Source organism: Cibotium barometz, chromosome 51 (genome assembly GCF_041138505.1).
Source record: "Cibotium barometz isolate CiBa-2024 chromosome 51, ASM4113850v1, whole genome shotgun sequence".
NCBI classification, from domain to species: domain Eukaryota; kingdom Viridiplantae; phylum Streptophyta; class Polypodiopsida; order Cyatheales; family Cibotiaceae; genus Cibotium; species Cibotium barometz.
In genome coordinates this window covers 29,551,035-29,572,549 of record NC_141096.1, presented here as the reverse complement: position 1 = coordinate 29,572,549, position 21,515 = coordinate 29,551,035, and positions in this window count along the sequence as shown.

Here is a 21,515-nt window from a genome sequence, read left to right as displayed (position 1 = left end):
TTTGGTGGAACCTTCATTTCCCCTCTCACTTCTACTTTTTCTACCCCTCATACTTCCACTTTCCCTAGTCCTAACCCTTCAGCTCATCCTAGTGCTCAGCACACTCCTATTCCATCAATGGTGCCGTCTCCCCAGCATATAGCATGCTCACGATACCACTAGGTGGTGATAGCTCAAGGGCTTCTCAGAGACATCTTGATAGTCAAGTAGTGGGGGAGGTAGGTGTGGTGGTTGCTTTGGGGGAGGTAGGGGTGGTGGATGCTTTGGGGGAGGTGCACAATCACCTTTGCCTATGGTGATAGGTGACAAGCCCAGGGAGGGTGGGATGATTTACTACACTTTTGTGCTCACTGTAAATACATTACACATGTCACTCTTAAAATCACCAGATCAAACATGGCGTTCTCAAAATCACAAGAAAAGTGATGGATTATTGCTTTCATTTAACATCACATATCTCATTTTTAGTTAGGTGGAGAACCTCTTTTTATGATCAAGCAACACTGAACCACAAGGATACCATCGCTCCAAATGTATTGTGAATTTTATAATATTTGAGCTTGAACCACTAAGATTTCTAAACTTCTAATATGATTAGAACGAATGTGCACTTATCCCCAAAAAATTTGCAACCCATAACCTACTCTCCTCAAGTAACACTTATTGTTTTAGAAAATCTTTTTTTGTTTGAATTTGGATGTTATATTTCTTTATTTGTTCCATGGTTTTTACCACATATTTGCAATAGAACTTTTATGGTCTTTATTTATGAATTGAGTCACATACTACATTATTGCCTTCCACATACAATCTTTATTTCTTTATATCTTTCTATCTCTATCTTTGTTTTTCTCTCTTTCTTTTATGCCATTGTACTTTTGACTATAAAAGTTTGATCAAACTAGCTAGACTTTTGTTGATAAAAAGTCCATGAAAGGAAATTTTAAGTGTGTAAAGTGACCAACACCACACATTAGCGAGGGGTTTATATTTTTTGTGAGCTCTCTATACCATGATATTTTCTTTGAATTATTTGCATAAATTGTGACATTTTACGAACATATACATGGGATGTGACTCGAACTAGTTGGATGATTTGAGACACCAAGAGTAGTTTTTTATAACTTTTCTCTATTTCAAACATGATTTGATCATCATATACGAAAGTTATAACAAGTCAACATATATCATCTTCACCATGCAGCTTCATCAACTAGCACACAGAAGATTCACAAGAATGTTGAAGCATGATCATACTCCTTCAAAGTCACCTTGCATAAGATTAACACACATCATATTCTATAAATTCTCAAAGCCTACAAATTGAACAATTCCACACTTTCACATATACATGACACCCATTTGACATACACAACATGAAGAATAATGCCATCAAAAAACATACATGCTCATGTAGCATACCTCAAAAATATCCATATTATGCATGATATATATCAAAACGTGATGTAAAAAAGTATATAGCCCATATATCCAACTGAAGTCTAATGGGATGGATCACATGAAATATCCATATTATGCATAATAAATATCAAAACATGATGCAAAAAAGTATATAGCCCATACATCCAAGTGAAGTCTAATGGGATGGATCATACAAATCAGGTTGACCATGCAACTTCATCAACTAGCACACATAGAAGGTTTGCAAGAATGTTGAAGCATGATCATACTCCTTCAAAGACACCTTGCATAAGATTAACTCACATCATATGCTATAAATTTTGAAAGCCTACACATAAATTGAACAATTCCACACATTCACATATACAACTCATATACATGACACCCATATCACATATACAACATGAAGAATAATGCCATCAAAAAACATACATGCTCATGTAGCATACCTCAAAAATATCCATATTATGCATGATAAATATCAAAATGTGATGCAAAAAAGTATATAGCCCATATATCCAAGTGAAATCTAATGGGATGGATCACATGGAAGATCATATGAAGAGAAATGCATAGGCATGGAAGCCACATGGGTTGAGGCAAAATCCGTCAACGTAGACATTAGCACAATGAGAATGGTGTAGAAGGACCATAGGCCAATGTGATTGGACACATTGCATGTGATGAACCCATCCTCATCTAAAGGAATGGTGAAGGTAGCTCTACTTTTGCCAAAGAAATATCACAGGAGATGTGATTCCATTGAGGAACTTATATGGAATCAAGAAACTCCACATGTAATCATGTGGAGTTTCTTGATTCCACATAAGTTCCTCAATTTTCCCACATGTAATCATGTGGAGTTTCTTGAGTGCACATAAGTTTCTTAAATTTCCCACATGTACGTTGTGAGGGTAGAAAAATGAACCAAAAAACATGTATATTTGTAAAAACTTTGGAGTTTGTGCATCAAAGTCTGATGTATGGGATGCATTTAGGATAGGTTCTATAATATGTTTTGATATGTAGTGTAGGGGGGGTGTAGATAGTCAAAGTCTAATGTATGGGATGCATTTAGGATAGGTTTTTTAATATGTTTTGATATGTAGCATAGGGGGGGTTTATATCTACAGAATGCATCTTACATTGTTGTTTATATAGCATTATGCATGTGTGTGGAGGAACATCACGGATAAAGTGATGATGATGAATTTGTTGAGAGGGATCCGTTAAGTTAGAAGCTGTGGGTGTTGGTGTGATGACATTAAAGCCTCGCATTGGGCATACTTGTTACATAAGAGAGTGGTATAAGGGCTTAAAGTGTAAGGATGTTATATGGTTAACATTAAGGTACTTATTACCTTAATATTAACCTTACATTTTAAAGGTGATGGAGAGAGAAAAACGTGGAGGAGCTGGTCGTTTCCAGGAAGCTCCTGGAACATTGAGAAGACCAGGTGAAACCGCTGAAAATAGAAGCGCATGGTTATGTATGAAGGAGGCATGGAGACTGTCTTACGAAGTTAGGAATGCATGCGGGAAGGTCTATGAAATTATTGGTAGAGCTACTCTGTATGTGAAAGACTCACGGATCTTATTCAAGCCAGCCTCACCGGAGAACCTACAAAGATCACTGATATTCACAACCTCTGGAGTGTAGAAACTACCAGGCAAAGTTTGACTCACCATCCGCGTCGGACCAAGGCATGCAGTTGAGTCCCCTTGGACTACGTACGGCGCATGCCTTCTTTGCATGATGGTGGCAGCATGGCTTTGACCCATTGGCTGGCATTTCAGGCTTCCTAGTGACAATTTGCTTCCTAGACCTCAGGAAAGAGTACCTTCCTCTTCTCCTGGTGATTGGTGGTGCCATTGAGAGAGTGACAAAATCCCCCCCCCACGGCTCCCTCTCAGCCCTCGAGCACAGCTAGGATTACATCCCTCCGCATTTGTGAGGCCTCGCTGGAGTCAATACCGCTTGTATTTCTATTCCTAGCGGGGACCCCATACAAGAATGCATGAAGTATTCTCGCCTCCTAGGTCAATGCTTCATTTGCAGAGGCAGATGGGTCACTTAGGTAAAGCTTGTCCTTTGGCAACAGTCCAGGAGGCTGCCTTCAGTAGTTCTTTTCCTCGGTTTTCTCGTGTTGACCCTCCTTGAGGGGTAGAGAGAGGAGCAGGACCTCAGGCAACAAAGCATCAGGTCCCAACTCTACGTGACCCAACGAATGGTGAGTGGTACATGGTTGGACCGCACGCGGACCACCAAACAACCATTAGAGCCAAGTGCTACCCCACTAAGTACGCCACACTGGCAGATCTCACGAGGATTCAATTCTTTTAGAGCACCGTTACAAGCATTTATCTCAGCACTTTCCGTTGGTGACACACCCTCTCTGGTATCAGAGTGGGCCCCTCTGGTCCCACTAGTATGGTGGCCAATCCCTTGTTGAAATCCCCCCCTATCCTTAGTGTTTTTAGAGGTTGACCGGCCTCTGACTTTACCCACCGTAGGGCCTTGCATCCTCTCTCCCCCTCCCTCCCCCATCTTCTGTCTCTCCATAGCACTCTTGCCACCCCCTGGCAGCCCCTAACCCGGTGTGGAGATAGCCGGTGGGATCATTCTATTACTTGATTCATCGATTCTCCGATATGGTAGAGATGACCATCGTTGCCTTCTCAGTGATCGCTCTCCCTCCAAAGTCCCCAAGTGGGGCTTCCAGGATCCTGGGACAGTCTGTAGAATACAATCTCTTTCGGTGTCTACCGATGGAAGGGTCTGATATTTCTTAGGAGACACTTGCCCCTATTTGGGTATGTGTGGTTTTTCACCACTCCAGGCCCTCTACGCGAGATAATGGCTCGATGATCTTCTCTTTCCCCCTCAGTGTAGCCCCTAGGTCAGAGTGGGATCCTGAGTTAGTGGGACATCTCTACTATCTTCACATCATCAACATCCTCACCCATTTTTGACCTCTGGCTAGATTGGAGTTTGGAGGATCAACCCATCAAGGCCAGGCTGGAGAGATGGTAGTCTCCAGTCTCAAGGTGCTGATCTTTGTTTTCATGCATACCTCTATTCTGGTACCTTTTCTTGCCTCTTACCAGATACCCGATGGAGTCCAAAGCACGCATATGTGCATGGTCATATAGAGTGGCATCACATGGAGGACAAGATTAGTGCCTACCTGGCATGCCTTTGCCCCCACACAAATTTTAATTATTCCCCATCTAAGGCCTCGCCCAAGACTCTTTGAGTGGAGGGCAGTTCTGCTAGTGCCACCGCATCACACCGAGATTGATATGCGGATTGTTTCATGGAACATTCAAGGTTTAGGGGGCCTCGGTGCTTTCAAAGACGAGGCCTCCTATGAGGTGAGCTTTAGAGGGCTGTAGTGGGGGGACCCATAAACATTCATTTCTTCCAGGATCATCATCTCTCAAAGGGGCACACCTGTAGATACGAGAAGATTCTTCAAGGGAGGAGTCTTACTTTCTGGTCCCCATCCTTTGGCCCTACAAGGACACAGGGAGGGGTGTGTATTTTTGTCAGTGAGCAGCTACTCGTAGTAGCAGGGATTGGCTCAGGAGTCATTGTCCTGAGGTAGGCACTATGGATTACCATTACTATTGGAGACGATAGTGTTGGCTTCCTCAACATCTATGCTCCAAATGCTCATGCATGTAGAGCCCTCTTCTGGAGATTAGTATGGTAGGCCCTCCCTCTAGCTGGCTTTTGGTGCTTAGGTAGTGATTTAACATGATTGAGGAAGCAGAGGACATACTTGGAGGTGGCACGCCCATAGTTTCAAGAGCAGAGTACTTAGCTTGGGAGCAGATGATTCTTCCAGTTAGGGGACAAGACCCTTGGCATCTTCTAGAGTTTGGGCATAGCCCTGGGAGCGTTTGCTTCTCGAGATCAGATAGGAGCACCGGCCTACATTGCGCACTATGTAATGCTCTTTTTCCTAGGGTCCAACCTAATCAAATTGGAAAGTTATTTGGACCAAATTATCTTGTCTATAAAATTCTAATGGAGATTCTTGTATAACACAAGGAACTTTCATCAACATGCTTAGTTGTTGTTGGTTGGATATAATGGACACCCAACCAGTTTCCTTGTTGACTACTTTCTCTTGATCTCTTAGCACAACTTCCTTCTTGACTACTTTCAATGGATCTCTTAAGGCACAATTTACTTCTTTGGCTAATTTTTTTGCTAATCATTCATGGGCGCTTGGGCATTTTCCAAAACCTAAGTCTACCCATTAGTTAATCTACCACTAAATTTCCTTGCATGGAAAACCAATACATTAAGGTTTAAACCAAGGAAGACGTTGGGGGACATTTTTAGCCCAAGGGCCATTTTAGAGGGGTCTTTCATATTGTCAGGCTATTTCACCAAAAACTTTAAGAAAAAATCACCTAAGATTTTCTAGGTTTTAGTAGGTTTTAGAGACAAATTCACCAAAAGTGCACTCACTAAACATTTCTACCATATAAGATTAAAAATTCCAAAGATTCGCCCAAGTTTCTAAATTTTTAGGTTCATATATAAAAACATTGACTGACCCATCTATATATACATAAGGCCTTATGTAAAAGCCCCTAATGTCTTAGGTCTTATTACATAATGCATAAGCCATAATGCATTTAGGCTTATGGATAATTTAAAGGCTCCTAATTTATTAGGTCTTTTGCATAATCCATAAGCCCTAATGCATTTGAGCTTATACATTATGCATAAGCATAAGCCCCTGCTCATTAAGACCTGTGAATTATGCATAGTACGTCTACGTGTAAGTTACTGCATGGGGATTGTGCATGAAGCATTTGCTTAATGTTTACATTATGCATTGTGTATAATGTAATAATATATGCATTACTATAATGCTAGTGCATTATGAATAAAGCATTAGCATAGGACATTATAACTAATGCAACATGCATCAACACTAATGCATCTTATACTGGGACTAATGCATAATACCATAAGAAATTAGGGCTTTAGTTATTAAGCCCTAATGAATAAGGGCTATTCCATGGGGTCTAATGCATTAGGCCCAATGTAATAGTGGTGATATTTCTTTAAAATTAAATTTTAAAAAATAGAAAATAGAAAATTAGTTTTTAAATTAAAATAAAAGGTCAAAGTTTATAGAATCTACCTTAAAATAGCTGAAGATGAAAAGTTGCAAAACCACAAAAAAAAATAGATAAAAAAATGCTGGTTTAATAACTTAAATTAAAGAAGAAATAAACCTTAACATAATACTAAAAATGAGAGATATTTCACAAAATAAGAGAATGGGAAAAGAAAAAGATAAGGTAGAGAGCATGTAGATAGAGAGCTTAAACATAAGCGTAGAAAGAAAGCAAGAAGGAAACAAAAAAAAACTAAAAAGAAACATAACAAAACAAAAGGTAAAACTATAAAAACAATGTATAAAATGTCATATTTTGCTGCATATGGCAACATGTGGTTAAAAAACCCAATGTCACTATAAGCACCACACAACATCAATTTAGAGATGCTATAGTGGTGAAACATAAAGCGCCACTAAAGAGTTGAAAAAATGCACCACTAAGCCTACATTTTGTTATAATGTTGAGGAAGAATTTGACTAATTAAGAATAAGTGGATACCTTAGATGATATGAAAGTTTGAGTTGATTGGGAGAATTTGGAATTCCTTATTTGGTCATTAATAATGCCACTAGCTTCATTTAGTTAGTGTCATTAGCATCAAAAAATCTATTAAATTATACATTGGTCAAGATAAGTTAGAGTCCATCTGAGGGCTAGATTTAGTCCTAATGATGGTACCATAATTAAAAGCTCAATCAAAGCATATTGATGTGAAGCTTACGTGAATCCTTATTGAGGGCTCAATTAGTATCTAGATCAAATAAAAATAAATGCAAAACTTTTGCCTAATCAATGCTTAATTAAATTAAATCATAAATTGGAATTAGAGATCAAAGTCTAGATGGGACCCTAAATGAGAATTAAATTAGCACAAGTTTATGAGATTTTTTAGAGCTCGATTGGAATCTTAATTAGAGCCTTGATTAGGAACTCATCAGTGGGGGCTAAATTTCCAATTCTACTTGGGTCTAATAAATGGGCTTGATTGGGCTGAACTATTAGGCTAGTGAAATCTTTATTTATTTTTCTTAAAATCAATCCCTTTAAGGAAAAGGCTTATGGAGTTTCCCCTTTATTTCCATGTTTATACCTCTCTCACTAAATTGAACTTGATAGTTTGCACAAACATTGCAAAAGTGGTGGATTTGAGTCTACATAGATGATGGCAAACAAGTTTATAGCACAAACTCTTATCCCTCCATTGATTTTGTTTAAATTGTGGATTGCATGTGGGGGGGAGATCATCTGATTCTGTAATCCACCTTATGAGTACATAGTCACTCTCTCTTTATGTACATAATTCTTCTTTTAGGAAAATGTAAATGTGTGTGCAAGAAAAATCTTATAATTGCTTTATATATGTTTAGGTATCTTTTGTTGGATTGAAAATTCAGTCTATATGTTACAAAAGTCAATATTAGATAAAATGGAAAAAATCCCTCAAAATGGGAATGTATTTAAAAATTTTGTTTTGGCCATAACTTGAACATGCAAACTCCAAATTTGTCGGACAAAGTAGATCTAGATTCTACTTTTCAAGCTCTTTCCAATGATATGTCACATGAATATGTTTTGACAAACTTTTGGATGAGTTTACCATACCCCCACTTTTTTCATGGGAATGGGATTTTTCCCACTTTATCTAATATTGACTTACAAGGTTTATTACTTGCTATATTTTTAACCTTGGATTTCTATATAGAAATTTTATGCATTAGATTAAACAAAAATAAATCTCCTTGAAATTACTAGCCTTTAAAACAAGGTTTCTCAATTTAAAAAAACATAATTACACATACATTCTTGAGCTAATATATTCTAGATCAAAAGGTTTCCTCTTGATGAAAACTTCTCATTTGTTCAATAATTTCATCTTTTCTATATTGAGGCTCCTTGTTGTATTTTACATAAAACTATTTTTCTATAAGATGCAATATTTATTAAAATGATTTTCTCCATATGCATACCTAGTTTAGCAAATAGAACTTAAGTTCTTTACGTACATATTGAACTATGCAATGTAAACATTGAGGAATAAAGTTTATTACTTTTAAAATAAAAAATAAATTCATTGAGATGTATATAAAAGGATTTGACATTTTGATTTAGGTTTGTTATGTGGGAAGGTTTCACACAAGTCCCCTTGTGGATCTCTCTCTCTCTCTCTCTCTCAAGAATCCATGCATGAGAAATTTGTTTTTCCTCACAAGATGCCCTTCAACCATGAAAAACAAGATTGCATGCGAAAGCTACGTATGTTTGATGCCCAATTTCTATACTCTTGAACACATGTGAAAAAGACGTGGAAACACAAGAAAGTTAAAAAGCACTCGTGTCCTAAAAAACTTCCAAACGTAAACTATACTAGATAAATAGTGTCATACACTCAGCTTCTCTTCTCTTTTTTCCCTTAAAGACTCCTACTTTGTATTAAGCTCACTTTACAATGCATATGCATACAAATACAAGGCACATGGATTTCTTAAGCTTGCTCAATTCTTTAATCTTTTATTTATTCTTCCTGAAAGACTTTAATCTTAGGATAAGACGTTGCTTAGGTGCATATTGCGTCGATAGTGCCGCACGTGGGGTCGGGATACATTTCAAGCTCCCCAGCTTGTCGTCTAACAGCCGCATCTAGGTCATTCCCACCAGCAGCGTTAATTTCCACGTCAGCATTTCCACATCAGCAATTAACATTTAACGTTAATTGCGACCGTCTCCAATAGCCGCACATGCATCATCCCCTCCTTCACGATTTCTAGTTTCAGCTGGCCGCTCCTTAGAAATTACCCATCGTGGTAGTTGCAATAACCCCTTACAAGCAACATGAAAAAGTCCCCTTCCCCCAACCCCCCAACACCCACAAAATCATATCTTGTAGGCTTCAATTAACCACCATCATGAGGTCCTCTAGGCTCCACATATGCCTCCAGCTCATGCACCTACCAAATCCCCACCTACGGAGCTTGCCTACTCTTGTCTTTGATGATGAAAGTGAGCATGCCTCGACAACTCATTCCTCCGCCTTTAACTATTCCTCCGACAACTCACTCCTCCGCCTTTAACTATCCTCATTCATCTTTCATGTGGTAAAATGTTAATAGTTTAAGAAAATATCTCCCACAAGGCACCACTTTTGTTTCATACCTTGTCCATGTATTATTTATTGTGAAAATACAATCGTTGTATTACATGGTATGCAAGTGTTTCTAATGCACAAGGAGGACGATTTATGCAAATTTGTGTGGATTACATGGCCCTATCCAAGCTTATCATTCAGAACCCATTTTTGCTTCCTAGGTTTGATAATGTTCTAATTATGCTGCTAGAAAAAATGATAAGACTATTAGATCGAGACACTCACTTGGTGTTTCAAACCCTTTTGCACGGTCGTTTTATACATATGCTCAAAGAAAATATTTATCGTTTCAGTTTTAAGTTGCATTTGTACCAAAACTATGAAACATAGTAGTCAACTAGTAGCTAAACTATGAAGCATAGTATGTGTAGCCCTATTTGGGCACCTGTTTGTACATGTTTCCCTTCATTGCCCACTCACATGTGCAACAACCCCAATCACAATCAGCATTAAATACAATATAATAAACATTTTCTCCTAATGATTGACACTTAACCTTCGCCATAGCACTTGTGGAATTGAAGGCAAAATATGTGTTGAATATACATGATGTTATGAAGACGTGTTGGAGTTATGTTAACATAAAGATTATAAGTATTCAGCATATTTGTGAAAGGCATCATTTTTTCTTTGCACACACATTAATTTCTCGTAACTCAAAATGTGTGTTTCCAAGAAGAATTTTAATCTTCAAAAAATAATACAAAGCATGGTCAAGCTTCGCTCGCATCAGAGTTCTCATTAGCACAAGCATGGTCAATGCATCATCACCCTCTTTTTCTTTGCCCCCCTTTGGGAATTTGGGCAAGGCTCTAACCTCTTCTTTCCTTCTACGAACCTTCTTGCGAGACGGCCAGCCTCAAAGAATGGCTTCGCACGGGAAAGTGAATTCCCAAACCCGTCATCTCGAGCCCATAACTCATGGGCTGGGTATGTGATGCTTTGGATTGTTGCACAGATGCTTACATTTGGAGAGCCAAGCACTTAGTTAATGCTAGAAGATCATTATCACCATTTGAAACAACACACATGGGTTTAGCTCATTCATATGTTATGTATGGAGACGGTCGATCAAATAAAGCATCCACACATACCACAAATCAAGAGGGTTTCACTGATAATTTGTTGTATTTTTTTAGACAAATCCTCATCATATGATTGTGTGCCTATAGAAGAAGATAACATTAGGCACAATAGTTTAATCCCATGGTTCCACATATGAAAGTTAGATAATGTACCGTTGGTTTCGTCATTGCCAAGGCTAGAAGGTGAATTGGAATTACCCATGTCAGTAGCACTATCAATCTCCATTGACAAAACATGGCCTGGTGGAAAAATATAACAGTTTAACGATCATACACCAATGTAAGACATCAAAAAATAAATTTTAAAAAACACTCACGTGAAGTATTCACGACTACTACGATACAATCTTATAGATCTAGCAATCACATGTGTCGATTGTAGTATATTTGCCATCAACACCTTTGCTTGGTGCTTGCAAAGGTTTCCTCTCATCGCCCACTCACAAGAGCAGCATGCCCAATCACAATCAGCATTGTCTACCTTGTGCCATATTTATCGCTTGCTTTGGCTCCTAATGAGGGCATGCTTGCACTCTTTATCTATGAACTTAACATCTTCATCAGGAATGGCTTTTACACGTTACACTGAATTAGATACAACATCAATAATGTTGAAATTCTTCTTGAAGCTTTCCTCTTTTAGCATGTCATGATACTAATAGTATGAGTGGCAAGGGCCAAGCAACTTCTGTAAAAGCTAGTCAACTTCTCCACCATGTATTGTTTTGCGGCCAATTAAGAATCGAGTTTTAAGAGCTCCATGATATGACTCAATGCTCCCATTCGTCTCTTGGTTAGAATGAGGTGAATTCCTACTTGCTCAAATCCACATCCCTACAAAAAGAGCACAAACACAGTGGTACATGAATATTTAATGTGGAACATTTCATTAGAACAACTTGAAGCATGATATATTACCTATGGAATTCATCCACTGCTCTTTGAAGTATTTGATGAATAATGCTTGGTCCTTGTATGTTTCCAAAAATGTCTCCAGAATTCCCATGGCTTTCTTCGCACTACTTGCTTGTGTGCCACATGTTTTGCTTTGCATGTTCATGATTGCTCCCAAAATGATCTAAACATTTCAACTCGAGTGGAAACATTTGACATTTTATTGATCAAATTTTTCAACCGTGATCGTCGAACATGCCAAAGACATAGGTAGACTAGTGTCCCAAACACCTCCCTGCACCAAATATGACATACGAAGAGCAAGTTGCATTACTCAAAACGTTTGTAATCACATGTTAAAGACACATGTTGCAACAGTGGAAAAACACATGTCCAAACTCACTTGATAGCTTGGATATTCACTTATGCATCATCCACCATAAAAGCATTAGGTTGCCAAGACTTATTGGCATCAAAAATATGGTTTCTCGAAGTATTTAACTAAAGTTTGATATCAACCATGGAGCAAGACGACGTGATGGCTCACGCTACTGGAACACCATTTTGATGAGCATCGAATACCAATAACGTATATAAATGGAACTACAACAAACACCAATTTGTTAATAGTAGTACCAAAATTTAAAGTATTATAAAATGCATTATTGGAATCCCAATGATGAGTACACACCTTGTACTTATTCGTTCCGAAAGTAGCGTCCATGGCCAATAAACTGTCATGACCATGGGTGTTCATCATGTGAAGTTGCCAACTAGTTTGGACTCCCAAAACAAATTGTTGTCCCTTGGATTCATTAAACAATTGATAGAAAAAAGTTTGACTCTTATTTGCCAATACTACCAAGTTGTGTACAGTGCGTGCATCATCTTGATCAGTTTCGAGTCTGATACATTCCAACTTTCTTGCAACATAAAGGATGTCTCACAATGTAACAAAAGTATCCCAAGTTGCTCGAAGGTTCCCTTCCTTTTTTTGCACTGCTTTGCACCAAATGTATATGATGTTGTAACACTTGTTGGGGGTGAATCCTTTATGTAGCATGTCACAAATCCATGATCCCATTGTTGCTGATAGTCATGGAGAGAAACACAACCTTGTTGAGGCAGATCTTGTGTATTGCGAGCCATGGCATACATTCTCTTTGAATTGACATGTTGGTATTGTATGTAATTCTTGAAAGCATTATTACTCTTACCCAGCAGCAACCAGTTGGCCTTCTCTCTCACTTCAGCAATAATTCGCTTCCTCCAGGCTCCTGAGCAATCACACCACAGTAGCCTCACGAATAGCACCTCTCCTCCTTAGACCTTCTGCTTCCCTCTTTGCTTTTTATTGCACCACCCAATGGCCCGTCCTCGACCTCTGCGCTTTTGGACAACCCCTTTGTAAGATTCCTCCCCAGCCCCTCAAGATGTCGAGTTTCTTCCCCTCCTGTAATCAATCCCCTTTTCAGAATAATAAAAGATCTTGTTTCTACCTGTCTTGGCCTAGAGAGAGAAAATGTTCTAGAGAGAGGTAACTCAATTTTTAGATATCTTTGGATGGAAAAATATCCTTTCTTATTAAACTAGATTCCCCCAAAACATAAGTTAAAAAAGAATTTCCTAAGGTGCATTAGAAATAAATTATAATCTGCTCAAAAGGTCTTAGCCTAAAGTCCAGATTTTTAAATAATTTTAGATTAAGGTTTTGAGAGACCAATTAGATTAATCCAAATGTAGGGAGGAGATAAATTGAATAAATAAAGAAAAAACCCCCAAAAATGAGTAAATACTCACATAAGATGAAGCGTGGACTAAGGACCAAGGGAAATAGTAAAAAAACTAATTTTTGACACCTCAAAATGGGGATTCCCCCTCATGAAGGAGGCGCCTTTTTCTCATCATTGCTTTCCATTTTAAATCAATAAAATGAGATATTTCATCCTCTCTCCTAATTCAAGTCTAGTTCCAAAAAGTAAGCTGAACTCACCCAAAAATAGTCAAAAATTGACCAAACTGATCTGGAAAATTCTAGAATCAGTTTGCTTGGTTTCAGGCTCACTTTTTCCTATAAATAGAAGCCTCCACCTTTGTAAAAGCTTAATAGTGTTTATGCATTATTACTCTACTCCTTCTCAGAGCCAAAAACATTGAATTCACTTGATAATTCAATTGTTTTTTACTAAATCCTGTACAAAGAATTGGTGGCCACTCTTGATCCAAACAAGAGTAGAACCCTCAATCCCTCAAGCCAAAGCAAAGCTCACCAAACTCTATGTAAGTTAATAATTCCACTTTTTTTTAATTCTAATCTATGGTTTTCTGAATTCTTTGCTTTTTAATGAGATTATGGATTGTAAGACTTGACAATTCTACTTTTTTTAATTCTAATCTATGTAAGTTAATAATTTCACTTTTTTTAATTCTAATCTATGGTTTTTCGAATTCTTTGCTTTTTAATGTGATTATGAAAAGGCTTCCCCCTTCTCTTCATTAAGACTTTCAGCCTTTCTTTATCCTAAAATGAGTAACAAATACATTGAGTTAAACTTTTTCTATTGATTACTCTTTAGAAGTGAAAATTTGATTAGATTAGAATGCTTTATTTCATCTTGGGATAAATTTTAAAGTAAATTTAGAATGTAAAAATTGAGAAATGGTCAGCCATACAAAGGAGGTTATGGCAAAATTTTTTTAAATTTTGTGGAAATAATTTTTATCTTTATGTTATTCAAAAAAGAATAATCCCCACCGTTTGTGCATTCTAAAAGAAATTCTTTTTATTTTAAAAGTATTATTCCTATTTTATGCATAAATAGATTTATAAAAGGATTTTCTTTTATTATAAAAGTGTTATTTTCATTAGATTCAATTTCTATGCATAAAAAGATGCATATATTGGATATTTTTTTATTATAAAAGTGTTTTTTTCATTAGATTCAATTTCTATGCATAGAAAGATGCATATTGGATATTTTCTTATTATAAAAGTGTTATTTTCATTAGATTCAATTTCTATGCATAGAAAGATGCATATTGGATATTTTATTATTATCAAAGTGTTATTTTCATTAGATTCAATTTCTATGCATAGAAGGATGCATATTGGATATTTCTTTATTATAAAAGTGTTATTTTCATTAGATTCAATTTCTATGCATAGAAATATGCATATTGGATATTTCTTTATTAAAAAAGAGTTATTTTCATTAGATTCAATTTCTATGCATAGAAAGATGCATCTTTGATATTTTTTTATTATAAAAGTGTTATTTTCATTAGATTCAATTTCTATGCATAAAAAGATGCATATATTGGATATTTTTTTATTATAAAAGTATTTTTTTTATTAGATTCAATTTCTATGCATAGAAAGATGCATATTGGATATTTTCTTATTATAAAAGTGTTATTTTCATTTTATTCAATTTCTATGCATAGAAAGATGCATATTGGATATTTTATTATTATCAAAGTGTTATTTTCATTAGATTCAATTTCTATGCATAGAAGGATACATATTGGATATTTCTTTATTATAAAAGTGTTATTTTCATTAGATTCAATTTCTATGCATAGAAAGATGCATATTGGATATTTCTTTATTAAAAAAGAGTTATTTTCATTAGATTCAATTTCTATGCATAGAAAGATGCATCTTTGATATTTTTTTATTATAAAAGTGTTATTTTCATTAGATTCAATTTCTATGCATGGAAAGATGCATAATAGAAATATTTTTATTATAAAAGTGTCATTTTCATTAGATTCAAATTCTATGCATGGAAAGATGCATAATAGAAATATTTTTATTATAAAAGTGTCATTCTCATCAGATTCAATTTTTATGCATAGAAAGATGCATATTGGAAAACTTTTTATTTTAAAAGTGTTATTCCTATTAAATTGATTTTATGCATAAATAGATGCATAAAGAATTTTTATATCAAAATTAGATTCTCTTTAATTCTATGTTTAATTTCCATGAATATTTGATAAATAAATAAGTAAATTCTCTGAGAGGAAAATTTCTATCGTTTCATATTCACTCGGTTTGTAAAGAGAAAATTCAGGAAATCTATCGAAGTCGAAATATTCATATAAATGATTAAATTATTCTTCATCGAAATTCGTGATTAATTTAGAAATCAATTAAGTAAATTCAGTAAATTAGTAATTGAAATATCACCCCCTTTTCGAGAAAGATAATTCAGGAAGAAAAAGAGATGTGAGGTAAATAGCAGTGATAAGATGTGTGATGTGAATCAGATAGATGTGAATGAAGGGATGAATAGATGTGATGTGAATAGAGGTGATGAGATGTGAGGTAAATAGATGTGAAGAGATGTTTGATGAGAATCAGATAGATGTGAATGAAGGGATGAATAGATGTGATGTGAATAAAGGTGATGAGATGTGAGGTAAATAGATGTGTGATGTGAATCAGATAGATGTGAATGAAGGGATGAATAGATGTGATGTGAATGGAGGTGATGAGATGTGTCAAGGTAAATAGAAGTGATGAGATGTGTGATGTGAATCAGATAGATGTGAATGAAGGGATGAATAGATGTGATGTGAATAGAGGTAATGAGATGTGAGGTAAATAGATGTGAAGAGATGTGTGATGAGAATCAGATAGATGTGAATGAAGGGATGAATAGATGTGATGTGAATAGAGGTGATGAGATGTGAGGTAAATAGATGTGAAGACATGTGTGATGTGAATCAGATAGATGTGAATGAAGGGATGCATAGATGTGATGTGAATAGAGGTCATGAGATGTGAGGTAAATAGATGTGATGAGATGTGTGATGTGAATCAGATAGATGTGAATGAAGGGATGGATAGATGTGATGAGAATAGAGGTGATGAGATGTGAGGTGAATAGATGTGATGAGATGTGTGATGTGAATCAGATAGATGTGCATGAATGGATGGATGGATGTGATGTGAATAGGGGTGAAGAGATGTGAGGTGAATATATGTGATGTCATGTGAATCAAGATGTAAATGAATGATATGGGATGTGAGTGGATGTATGTGAATGTATGTAAAAGAATGTGATGTGGATGTGTATGTGTATGCGAAGGAATGTGATGTGATGAGAAATGATGTGATGTGACATGAATATATGTGGATGTGAAGTGATAGATATTAATGTATGAATAGATGTGGATAGTCGTAGAGATGAACGATTGGATGGATGTGTATGAATGAGATATGGTGTGGACAGAAGTGATGTGATGTAATGTGGATAGAATGTATGTGATGGGATGGTTATGAGAATGTTACATGTGGTGGTATGAATGAACGAATGTGATGGATATGAATGAATGAGATGTGATGGGTGTAAATGAATGTGTTGTAATTGAATGTGATGGACGAGAATTGATGTGGTGTCATGTGAATTGTGATGTGAATGATTATGATGTGATGAGAAAGGGAATACAGATGAAATAAATGAGAAATGATGTGGAACAATGTGGAAAGACAAGAGTTTGCTATAGAAACTGTATTTATAACCTGTTTTTTTTTAATGACTATTTTATGTCTAGAATGTTGGGGAAGCATTTTGATCGTCTTGTGAATGAGGTGGTGGAGACCTAATCTGATCAAGTTGCAACAGCTAAGGGACGGAGAGTCAATGGAGGACCTCTCGCATAGCAAGGTCGGTTGAGGTCTTGACCAGCCTCGGTTCAATTAAAATTGTGAACTTCTGGTACGGTGGATGAGGGACCAAGGAAGCGGCCTATGAGTGAAGCGCTAGGTGACCTGCGAAGGATCCTAGAGGGTGCTCACCATACGGTGCTTGGGCTCTGGGTCACCAAAGATACCCACACATGCGTTGTGGAAGATATTGGAACAAGGAGTAAGAGTTGTTTTCTGAATTCGGCATGGATCTGGTTGATTGACCTTGCTGGTCGTCAATGGATGAGTCCATGGCTCTTTTATATGGATCCGTTGGTTGATCTTTAACAGAGATTCCATTTTTGATATGTGAATATATTGCCCGTTACTTTATGAGCTAGGAACTATTGAAAAGGGCCCTGAGTGGACAGGTGGTGAGCGTTCTAGTTGCCTATGATGCTATAGATATACCGATGAAGGAATGATTGAATGATTGGAAATAAAAATTCAATCGGAGATTTTCAAGATTATGACCACTCATACTATGGTTTCGTTAAATGATTGTTTTAAAGACAACTGATTCTGTGAAAAAGGCAATTTCATATTGGGTGTGTAAGTGGTGTGACTAGTTTTAAGTTTGCATGAATATCTAGCTATAGGAGGCCCGAGAACTCCCTGGTACAACCTAACCAAATTCTTAATTGGATCCCATCACTACACTGATTGGGCGGTTGGCTAACCCATGGGACTGGATGGGCTGGACTGATGGATCCCTAAATTAAGACTCAATTCAGCTATGGTACGATAGATGAAGTAAATCCCGGACAAAAATTGTTCTATGGAAAAGAATCACCGACTGCGCCTCTCAATGAGGAAAAAAGCATTGGTCTCTATCATGCAAGTGCAATCTTTCCCTGATCTGACTATGGGACTTACGGGTTCGGTCAGATCAGTTCAATTAGTTAAGACTTTTTGACTACGTTAGAGAAAATTTATCTTGGAGGAATCACCCGTGCTTTCCGGGCAATGGGAAGCTTTTTTGAGTTCGCCGATTTTGGAAGAACCGATGGATTAGTCTCTTATCCGGATATCCGTGGTGGGCGAGGCCCCAAGTGAGGGACCCTGGCCCGTGCAAGAAGTGCTACTTTCGCTGTGCTAGTGGCCTTGAATTTGTTATACGCAGTGTGGGGACAGGGACCCTACAGCTGGTATCATAGCAAATTTGGCTAAAGTGGATCAATTGAGAAGACAAAAATGTCAAAAATTGATGAAGTAGCAGTAAAAGGTTGAAATTGTGTGATAAATTCATACAAATTGTTATTCAGACTGAAATTCATAAATTGGTAATTGGGTCTTTAGATGGAAGTACCGCAATTATATGGAATCCCTAACTTTCTTGAGGCCTAGACATGATGGTATTTACCTTATAATTCCAAGGACCGTGACTACCCCTATATACTGAGAGGGTATAACTGCACCTCTTTAGTGGCAGTATATACGAGTAAATCTAAGATCTTGAAATTATAAGCAAAATTGCTATCCAGATGATGAATTTGAATGTGGTTGATATGATTTTAAAATTCTGGTTGAGAGCTTATGAGTTGATTTGGATTCTGATTGAAAAATGATGATTCTTGAATTTTGGTTGAAATGTAATAAGCTGAACAAAACCACAATGAGGATGAATGGGAAGAGTCCCTATGATGATGTTCATAACTTGAATGACGATAATGACTTCAGCAAATCACTATGAGATTAGTGGATTGTGCTGACAAATTGCTACTGTTAACACTTGACCCATTGGATCAAGTTAAGGGATGACAAATAAAAAAATCCGTATAATTGAAATCCCCATGGGTGGAGGACTGTTCAGATAGAAATTTTGGTCTAATGGACCATTACTTTGTTAAAGATATGAACGAGATGTTTAACCAACCCGTAGACCTCCGCCTCAGAATAGGAAAAGGCAAAGAGGTAGACCCTCTAACCAACCCGTAGACCTCCGCCTCAGAATAGGGGAAGGCAAAGAGAGATATTTCCAAATCGACCGTTAGAGGTAGACCCTCTAACCAACTCGCAGACCTCCGCCTTAGAATAGGGGAAGGCAAAGAAAGATATTTCCAAATCGACCGTCCACTTTCAAGGCAGTAACGCTGGAAGTCATTGAAGAAGAAGAAGATGAAAGAGATCATACTCCACCTGCGAGATGAGGACATCTCGCATTTTTCAAGTGGGAGAGAATGTAAGATTCCTCTCCCCAGCCCCTCAAGATGTCCAGTTTCTTCCCCTGTAATCAATCCCCTTTTCAAAATAATAAAAGATCTTATTTTTACCTGTTTTGGCCTAGAGAGAGAAAATATTCTAGAGAGAGATAACTCAGTTTTTAGCTATCTTTGGATGGAAAAATATCCTTTCTTATTAAACTAGATTCCCCCGAAACAGAAGTTTAAAAAGAATTTCCTAAGGTGCATTAGAAATAAATTATAATCTACTCAAAAGGCCTTAGCCTAAGGGTCGAAGTTTTCTGAAAATTTTTGTTTAAGGTTCTGAGGGACCAATTAGATTAATCCAAATGTAGGGAGGCGATAAATTGAAGAAATAAAGAAAAACCTCCCAAAAATGAGTAAATACTCACATAAGATGAAGAGTGGACTAAGGACCAAGGAAAATAGTTAAAAAACTGATTTTGACACCTCAAAATGGGGATGAGGCACCTCGTCATTGCTTTCCATTTTAAATCAATAAAATGAGACATTTCATCTCTCCTCTCTCCTAATTCAAGTCTAGTTCCAGAAAGTAAGCTGAACTGACCCAAAAATAATCAAAAATTGACCAAACTGGTCTGGAAAATTCTAGAATCAGTTTGCTTGGTTTGAGGCTCACTTTTTCCTATAGATAGAAGCCTCCCCTTTTGTAAAAGATTAATAGTGTTTATGCACTATTACTCTACTCCTCCCCCAAAGCCAAAAACATTGAATTCACTTGATATTTCAATTGTTTTTGACTGAATCCTCTACAAAGAATTGCTTTCCATTTTAAATCAATAAAATGAGATATTTCATCTCTCCTAATTCAAGTCTAGTTCTAAAAAGTAAGCTGAACTGACCCAAAAATAGTCAAAAACTGACCAAACTGATCTGGAAAATCTAGAATCAATTTGCTTGGTTTGAGGCTCACTTTTTTCTATAAATAGAAGCCTCCCTCTTTGTAAAAGCTCAATAGTGTTTATGCACTGTTACTCTACTCCTCTCAAGAGCCAAAAACATTGAATTCACTTGATAATTCAATTGTTTTTGACTAAATCCTCTACAAAAAATTACTTTCTATTTTAAATCAATAAAATGAGATATTTCATCTCTCCTCTCTCCTAATTCAAGTCTAGTTCCAAAAAGTAAGCTGAACTGATCCAAAAATAGTTAAAAATTGACCAAACTCATCAGGAAAATTCTAGAATCAGTTTGCTTGGTTTGAGGCTCACTTTTTCCTATAAATAGAAGCCTCCTCCTTTGTAAAAGCTTAATAGTGTTTATGCACTGTTACTCTACTCCTCCTCCCCGGAGCCAAAAACATTGAATTCACTTGATAATTCAATTGTTTTTTACTAAATCCTCTACAAAAAATTGGTGGCCACTCTTGACCCAAACAAGAGTAAAACCTTCAACCCCTCAAGCCAAAGGAAAGCTCACAAAACTCTATGTAAGTTAATAATTCCACTTTTTTTTAATTCTAATCTATGGTTTTCTGAATTCTTTGCGTTTTAATGTGATTATGGATTATAAGCCTTAATGAAAAGGCTTCCCCCTTCTCTTCATTAAGAATTTCAGCCTTTCTTTATCCTAAAATGAGTAACAAATAAAATGAGTTAAACTTTTCCTATTGATTACTCTTTAGAAGTGAAAATTTGATTAGATTAGAATGCTTTATTTCATCTTGGGATAAATTTTAAACTAAATTTAGAATGTAAAAATTGAGAAACGGTCAGCCATACAAAGGAGGTTATGGTAAAATTTTCTTAAATTTTGTGGAAATAAGTATTATATTTATGTTATTCAAAAAAGAATAATCCCCATCGTTTATGCATTCTAAAAGAAATTCTTTTTATTTTAAAAGCGTTATTCCTATTTTATGCATAAATAGATATATAAAAGGATTTTCTTTTATTATAAAAGTGTTATTTTCATTAGATTCA